At 34.7% G+C, this 8,528-nt stretch overlaps 1 pseudogene across 1 annotated transcript; it reads right to left on the bottom strand.

Moving 5' to 3' along the window:
* Positions 1–5,417: 5,417 nt before the first annotated feature.
* Positions 5,418–8,528, bottom strand: LOC143594661 (WRKY transcription factor 6-like; annotated as a pseudogene). Its single transcript, XR_013146374.1, has 5 exons — positions 8,116–8,528; positions 7,137–7,235; positions 6,593–7,066; positions 6,405–6,518; positions 5,418–6,299 (listed from the first exon to the last, which is right to left on the bottom strand). The product of XR_013146374.1 is annotated as a WRKY transcription factor 6-like (transcript).

Below are 8,528 nucleotides of genomic sequence, written 5' to 3'. Positions count from 1 at the left end.
AGCCCGAATTAACCAATGTTAAAATTAGGTATCCATAAATGACGAATATTGATACTAGATGCCCTAATTGGCCAACATAAAGAATGATTGACTGCTGAATAATCTTAATTATTGACTAATAATGACATTAGTTAGCCAATAACGTACACTTGTTAACCCTAATCGGCGATAACCGATCATCACTGAACTTACAAAATTGGTGGTGATCAAAAACTACTTGACCCTAATCAACACTATTTTACACTAATAAGCTTAGACTCTAGAATAAATCATGTTACGACTATTTTTCTTTTTTCTTTTTTTTGGGGGGGGGGGGGGGGGGGATTGTGATTTAAGTATATGAAAACTACTTTTAAGACAGTCTTGTGAGTTTATACTATTTTTTTCAATAATAGTTATATTATTTTTCTAAAATAACACTTGTAATCGTTTTTGCAACCGATGTAACAATTATACTATTGTTTAATTAATATTATTTTTTACATTGATTATTTTTATTCACGGTCAAAATCTTTTAGATCATTATATTTGTGATCGATTTAATGTTTATATTACTTTCAAAAATTATTTTAAGACCAACAACTGTATTGACAACCAAATCAATTTAAGTCGCTATATATATATTCAAGACTGTTTTTTGCGACCGATGTATTTTTTTTAATCTTCAAAAATATGACTTTAACTTGTGATTGTATTTGTGACCGAACAATAAAGCAGTACATTTGTGACTGTTTAACGACCGAAAAGATCATATTTGTTTCGGTCGGTAAGTTTGCAACTGTTTTCCCAACCAAGTTATTTTTATTTTATTATTATTTTTATATTAGAGACCAAATTTGCAACTGACACAGCTCGGTCGTATTTGTGAACGATTAACAACCAAAAAAATACGGTTGCAAATTTTACGACCAATTTTGTTTTGGCCGCTAATTTTGTGACCGGACAATTTCGGTCGGTAAATTTGCAACCGTATTTGCAACCGAATTATTTTTAATTATATTACGTTTTCTAGTTTTTAAAATTAGCGACCATAATTGCAACTGAAACAATTTTGGTTGTTAATTTTGCGACCGGTTTTGTCTTGGTCATTAATTTTGCTACCGATTTAGTTTTGGTCGCTAATTTTGCGACCATTTTTATTTCGGTCACAAATATGGTCGCTGATTTTGCGACCATTATGGTTGGTTGCAAACTTCGGTCGCTTTTGCCCCTTTGTGTAGTAGTGTATGTCGATACACTGCTCAAGTCCAAATTGAGCAGCATATCAATGGGTAACCAAGACTTTCAAAAGGTCGAAATTATTTAGATGCAACATAATTGTTTTTCCATTTACATTCAAAACCTTAATATGAAATATGCGAGTGATTTACTCAACCAAACAACATAACAAATTAACGAATATTTAACGAATTAACGTATTAATTAGCACACTTGGAATCCTTAACTAATATCACCACATAAATGATAGATAGCTTCATGACTTTTTTTAGTTCTTTTTAAACTCTACTATTGATTTTCAGGTTTTGGGCGCTACCGAGTTTTTATTCAATGAGTAGAGAGGAGAAGGTTATGGTTTTGATGATTTAAGGTTACATGTACACAACGAGCCTCTAAATCTTCTTTTAGACATGTCTTCTCAAAATAAATCAACGTAAACATATCAACCTAAACACGGCATACGAAAATCAGTAATAAAAGTTCAGTTTAGTAAATAATATTATATAGTATGTTAATGCACACACAATACAAATATTGAACGTAAGCAAAACATAAAAACATATATATTCAATAAAGTGTACAATTTCTATGGACTCACAACTTAATAAAACATATGACTTATGTCTAGTTGACGTATAAATCTGAACACGATCCATTTATATATATATATGAGTAAAAGATGCTAATCCGAACCAAAATAGCTAGAATCGTGTATACCAAGTGCGGCATGCCTAACCCATTTTTTGATCGACAATGCAAACAGGTTGATGAGTGGCAAATGGGTTATGATGGAGTTATCACGAGTAGTGGGGTTGAAACATGGCGTACGTATTAAATGAGTTTACTGGGTCGCAAACGAGTTGACGGGTTGACTTTATACCCTTTTCTTTCCCACTTTTACTCTTGTTTCCAACGTAAACATATCAACCTAAACACGACAATTTGAACTTAAACATGTTAAACATATCCCCAAACACGGTATATATTTTAACATGTTAGAAACTATTTTCATGTCATGTGTAACTCTTGTGTCAAATATTTGACACCCAAATTGTGTATATGTTATAAAATGTACATATGAAACCTTATTTAATTGAAAACCTCATCTATTTTTCTTGGCAGTTTATAAATAGTGACTTTTGGATAATAAATAGCTTTGTGTATGTCAAACTTCATTAACACGTTTCAAGTGGATAATAAATAGTGACATTTGTCCAAATACAAGCTCAAAGTCATGGACAGTAGGCCCAAAGAGACATGGTTTCTAAAGATGTTCTAAGTAGACCAGCTGCTGGTACATGGTAGTAAAGATGTTCAAGAATCTATTTGATTATTTCTTCAGGATTAGGTGAACATAAGTTGATGAATATTTATAATATTTTATATATAATGACTACAAAAATGTAATTTCGTAACTAAAACACTAGGTTTAACATATTGATATTTAAAAAAAACACCATCAAATGCCGAAGAAAATGATTTTAGGCGGAGGTTCAAGACGAAAACAAGAACCGTGTAAGGGGGGGTGTATGGATCAATTTGATTTTGAGCCACAACCGAAATTGTAACATTTGCATTAATGTGATTTTTTAAAACCAATCGGTTTCGGTTATTTTGGTTCGGTTTGGATACTCTTTGGTTAACCAAACCTTTAGTTTTTCTTTCAACCAAATTCAACCGGCCAAAAATATGTAGGGTGTCTTTATAAATAAACCCATTATTGTTAGTTCACTAAGTTAATTTTGTGTTGGGCCTTCGGCTGCCATAGGGCTGCAGCCCAGTAGAGGTGAAAAAACCGGGTTTCAAATTAAAACGGTCCAAAAACGGGCCGACAGAAAATGGTTTCAAACCGAACCGAATCGTTAGTTTATAATCATTTTGAGATATTCCTTCATTAAACATGTTAAAAACCAAACCGAACTAGTTAAAAATCGGTTTTTTACTCTAAACCAGTTTTAGACCAAGCTGATCATTTTCCACTCGAAACAAGTTTGTGCACCTCTCTATCAAGAAGCCAAGAAAATAAGCTGGATTATATATTGATCGACTCTCGATAAGCAAACAATCGTATGAATGTATGCAGGATATCACGAATTCTCTCACAACTCAAAATTAAGGTTTTCATCTTTTGTCAACTCTTATATCAACTATGTATCAACGACATCGTTTAACTCATTTTTATTCGAAAAAAGTATTTGCGAGAACTACAAACCGAACCAAAGGTTAACACCACCTAATGTATTAAACCGAAAGAATGATGATCACGTTTGTTTTATTTAATTTAGTATCATCAATTTTTTTTAAGAAGTTAACTTGATATATTAATAATATCTAGTATTATTAACCACCTTATAATACTTTATAAAAATGACAAAACAATCTAATCACAAGAAAGTATTAAACGTTATTATCTTATAATGACTCTCTTGTTGGTTCTTGACTTCCTGCTTGTATCATTAAGTGCCATGTGACAGAATAATAATGTTGTATAGTGTATACCTAATCTCTTATACTCACTTGTATTATTCGACTCTCACACATCAACAAGTAGTGTTAACTCTAATGTGAAAGAACACTTGTTTATTTTGATGTAATAGACGACTTTATTAAGAAACTTGTGGTTTTTTCGAGATTTTTTTCAATAAAGTTTAGCTCATTTTTTGAATTATGCTTTTAAGTTGATCGATGGAGATAGTTCAAGGGAGTGCCCCTCCCATCCTTAGAGACGGGCAGACCTAGGTGGGGCGACAATGTTCATCTCGCACCCTATAATAATTAAATAATTAAATATATATGTGATTTAATCTCGAATAACCTCTTAGGAATTTTAACACCGACTCCATAAATATATTTACGGACAATAAACCAAAAGTGATCAAAATATAATCCAATCTCTTATTTAAGCTTTTAATTATTTTGGTTAAACTCACTTTTTTTTAATCCACTTTTAACACTATCTTAGTAATATGCTCTTATTATTTTTAAATTTTGTTTTTTATAATTTTTACAAGTTTATATTAAAAAACACCATGCTTTTTATATTTTTTAAATAACATGCTTTTACAAAAATAAAAAAAAAGTACGAAAATATATAGAAGATAGATAAAGTTTATTTCCAAGTTATGGACCGCTTATTAGGACCTTGAAGTTGAATAATGCTAAGTTTTGATTTTCTAATAGCTAAAACCGATCTGTTCACTGAAAACAATCTATAGTATCTAACATAACAATCACCGCACCTGTTCTCTTCAAAGATCGAACCCGAAGCAAACATAACCATAGACAAAATATAAAACCCAAAAACCCTAGCAATTTCATTTACGGATTTGTTACGTTTTCATTTAATAAACTCAATAAATTCTTCTACTACATTATTAATATCCTATATAAAAAAATGGATTTAGTGAGATATGAGTTTGATTTATTCAAACTCCATACCCCACTTGACCTCACGTTCACTCTTATAATATTTGAGAACGATCAATCGTGGCATTGACTCTCATTGACTTCATCCTTTGTCTTAACTCTTAAGTGCTTTGATTAATAATAAATATAATTTAAGCAACTAAATTAATAAATATATTTATTAAATATTTATAACAATAATACTACTATGATAGCTGTTTTACAACACCACATGGGTCAATTAATCTTAGTCTCTCACCAATTAAACCATTGTATAAATAAACAAGAAATTCACATTATTTATTATTATTATTATTTATCATAATTGTTAGATTAATAATAATTATTACTACCTTTATATCTATATCTCATAAGTCATAACCAAATTGTGTCAAACAAATATTTATCTTAAAAGAAAGGAACCGGATTAATTCGATTTTGGCGTTGACGTGTTGCTGTTCTTTTAGGTTTCGAGCATAAACGTTAAACTTAAAATTATCTGGACCAAGTGGGCGAGTGACAAATTAACCTTCTTCTTAGCATGTAACCTGTTTTTTTTTCACGGATAATTTTTTAGTCGGTGGTTCTCTTGGTATTGAATCTCTTTTGGTCGGCAAAAAAATTAAGAAAGTGATTAAACTTCTTATTAATTAGAATAAAATAATAAAAAAGTTGAAAGGCTTCACAAGCTTATTAAACTAAGACAAACAATGTAACTAAACATATAAGTATTTATTTATACAATAACTATCACTTAAAAAAGTATTAATAAAGAGTGCTTGTTTTATTCAAAACCACAAAGAATGAAAAAATCTAACTTATACCACGCCTTTTAAGAAACAACCCAAAATTAAAAGAAAAAAAAATTAAAAAAAGCCAGGTGTTGTATAAAATAATAAAAAAAGAAAAAATAAATAAATAAACTAAAGCCTCTTAATTATTGTTAATTAATTGCGTTGAAACTTGAGTTGTTGACTTTATTGTTCGCATGGCTATTATTGTTGCTAGTAGTTGCGCTGCCATTGTTGTTGGTGACGTTTCCATTGCCATTATTATTATTAACACCGCCTCCACCGGCACCGGCGCTAAAAACTGACGAAATAGCAGCTGCTAAAGCTGCGGGAAAATTTGGGTCCGCAGTGAGGGCGGTCACTGTGTCAGCTAAAGCAGCCGGCGATGCAGTTGCACCTGGATGGTGCAACTGCCCAAGCGCCGGCTGTGAGCTGGTACCCGGCCTCCATGTTCTGGGACATTTGGAGGCCGGAGAATTTTGATTGGTTGTATAACGCTTGACCGAATATCTGCGGTAGTAGGGCCGTGTTTTGACCCGTGAAGTTCGGGTTCTGGTTGTTGGAAAATGGTAGCTGGAACTGGCATCCGCCACTGCCACGTTGGAATTGTAACGGTTTCGGCGTTTGCGTAAGATCTAATGACACGGTAGGGAACGGAGCGGAGGCGGAGATCGTCGCCATGCTTGACGAACACGAAAGAAACGTTCTCGCTAGAAAATTTGAGTTCATGATACCGTCCGAGCTCGGCATGGATCCCGAGAGTAGCATTCTCGCGGCGGATGACGTGGTTGAGGCCATAGCCATCGCCGCGGGCGGTAGTGGATGGTTATGGTTTCCTTCATATGTTGTGATTAATATTGTTCTATCTTCCGCACATCTTTGTACCTGGATGGTACATAATAATATCAGTATCGTCTTATCTAGTTGCTTACTAGATAGCTTTTTTATAATATAGAAGTTGTTCTAAAAAGAATATATTAGTAATCGTACTTGTTTTCTAACTGGACAACCCGCGGCCATGGTGCACCGATAATACGCTCGCGGACATGGATTTCCTTTCGCCATTTTTTGACCGTATTTCCTCCATTGACATCCATCCGCAATCTAAAATTAAAACAAAATTACGCTTAAATTCGACAAACAAAATACCGATATACGAAAATTGATAACCAAATTACCATTGGCGCTTCGGACCTCGCTCGAACCGAAACCCTAGCTTTCCGAATAGTCGCTTCAGTCGCTTGATCGATATTGTTATTGCTACTATTATTATTCTTCGAAGAACTCGAACTCAACCGAGGGACCTTATTCGACCCGTCTCTCGTTACATGAGACCCGTGCTCCGAGCTCTCTTCTCGTTGCGTCGGTGATCGCGAATGTTCATCCGACAAAGACTGCGAATTCTCATCGGTTTCAACCGCGGTCCCAGGAGCCACTAAACCGAGATCCATAAATGGTCTAGGCACAACCATAACCTCACCTCCACCTCCATCATTATTTGTTTTATGATCTCCTTGATTATTATTTTGTTGCATCATTGTTACCATATGCGTTTGCAATGTGTTGTATTTAACCGTAACTTGATTCAACAACTCGCGCAGTTGTTGATTCTCCATGTTCATCCTCTCGAGTTCGGCTTGAACCACCGCTAACTACAAACACATCAAATTCGTCAAATTCGATTCAAAACGTAACAATTTGGTCAATTTTTCGATAACCGACCTCGTGTTTAGCTCGTCTATCTTCCGAATTTGGAGAGACTCCATCGTCAACAACCGACTGATCGCTGCTCGTGTTTCCGGTTTGAAGATGCAAACCAGTCTGCATAATTTGTAACATAACAAAAACTCAATATTATAATTCAAAGAAACTTAACATAAGAAAGTGTTGTAAAAGTCGGTCTAGGCAGCCGAGTATTCATATACTCATAACTACCCATGTGATCGCCTACCGACTTCTGCAACCAGTAACACATATGGTTTCCTATGAACATAATTCAACCAAACTCGACGAAAAAACATAAGTGTTGTAAAAGTCGATCTAGGCGGCCGAGTATACATAACTCCGTAGTCGACAGACCTGGGAGCGCCTACCGACTTCTGCAACCATTAACACATATGGTGTCCTATGAACATAATCAACCAAACTCGACACAAGAATATTATAAGAAAGTGTTGTAAAAGTCGGTCTAGGCAGCCGAGTATTCATATATTCATAACTACTCAGTCCACCGACCTGTAAGCACCTACCGACTTTTGCAACCATTAACACGTATGGTTTCCTATGAACATATTTCAACCAAACTCGACGCAAGAATATTATAAGAAAGTGTTGTAAAAATCGGTTTAGGCAGTCGAGTACTCATAACTCCCCAGTCGCCCGACATGTGAGTCGGTAGATTAACACATGGTTTCCAATGAACATAATTCAACCAAACTTGATTATGAGAAAGTGTTGTAAAAGTCGGTCTAGGCAGCCGAGTACTCATAACTCCCCAGTCGACCGACACGTGAGTCGGTAGATTAACATATGGTGTCCTATGAACATAATTCAACCAAACTCGACGCAAGAATAATATTATAAGAAAGTGTTGTAAAAGTCGGTCTAGGTCTAGACAGCAGCAAGTACTCATAACTCCCCAGTCAACCGACCTGAGAGCGCCTACCAACATAATTCGATCACATAACTAAAACAAACGTACGTTGATATTAAAATCCAATTCGGTAACCGGGGATTTACGGCCAGGCGAAGAACGCGCTTCTTCGTGTTGTTTTTCGGCAAAGAAGTCCATTTCGCTTAGCGGTTTAATATTATTATTATGATCATGGGTGGTGGTGGTGGTGCAAGTGAGGTTGAGGATGGTGGTGGGTGGTGGTGATGAGGAGTCCATGTTGGTGTTTTTAGGTGGAAAGAGTAATATGATGGGATCTGAATCAAAGGAGAGTCCACTGGCCATTTATGATGAATTAGATAGATAGATAGATAGATAGATAGATAGAGAGAGAAAAATAATAATAATATTAAGTCAGTCAGTCTCACAAGGGTGCAGTGGACTCGGCAATAAAATGGGGAAGTTGAGACTGATGACTGAAGAATACTACTCTAAAATATATA

The sequence above is a fragment of the Bidens hawaiensis genome, unplaced genomic scaffold, assembly GCF_021521415.1.
Source record: "Bidens hawaiensis isolate Kalapana, Puna unplaced genomic scaffold, B.hawaiensis_p1.1 tig00044048_1, whole genome shotgun sequence".
Lineage (NCBI taxonomy): Eukaryota > Viridiplantae > Streptophyta > Magnoliopsida > Asterales > Asteraceae > Bidens > Bidens hawaiensis.
Note: the sequence above shows the minus strand (reverse complement) of the source record. Positions and strands in the feature narration are given on the sequence as shown.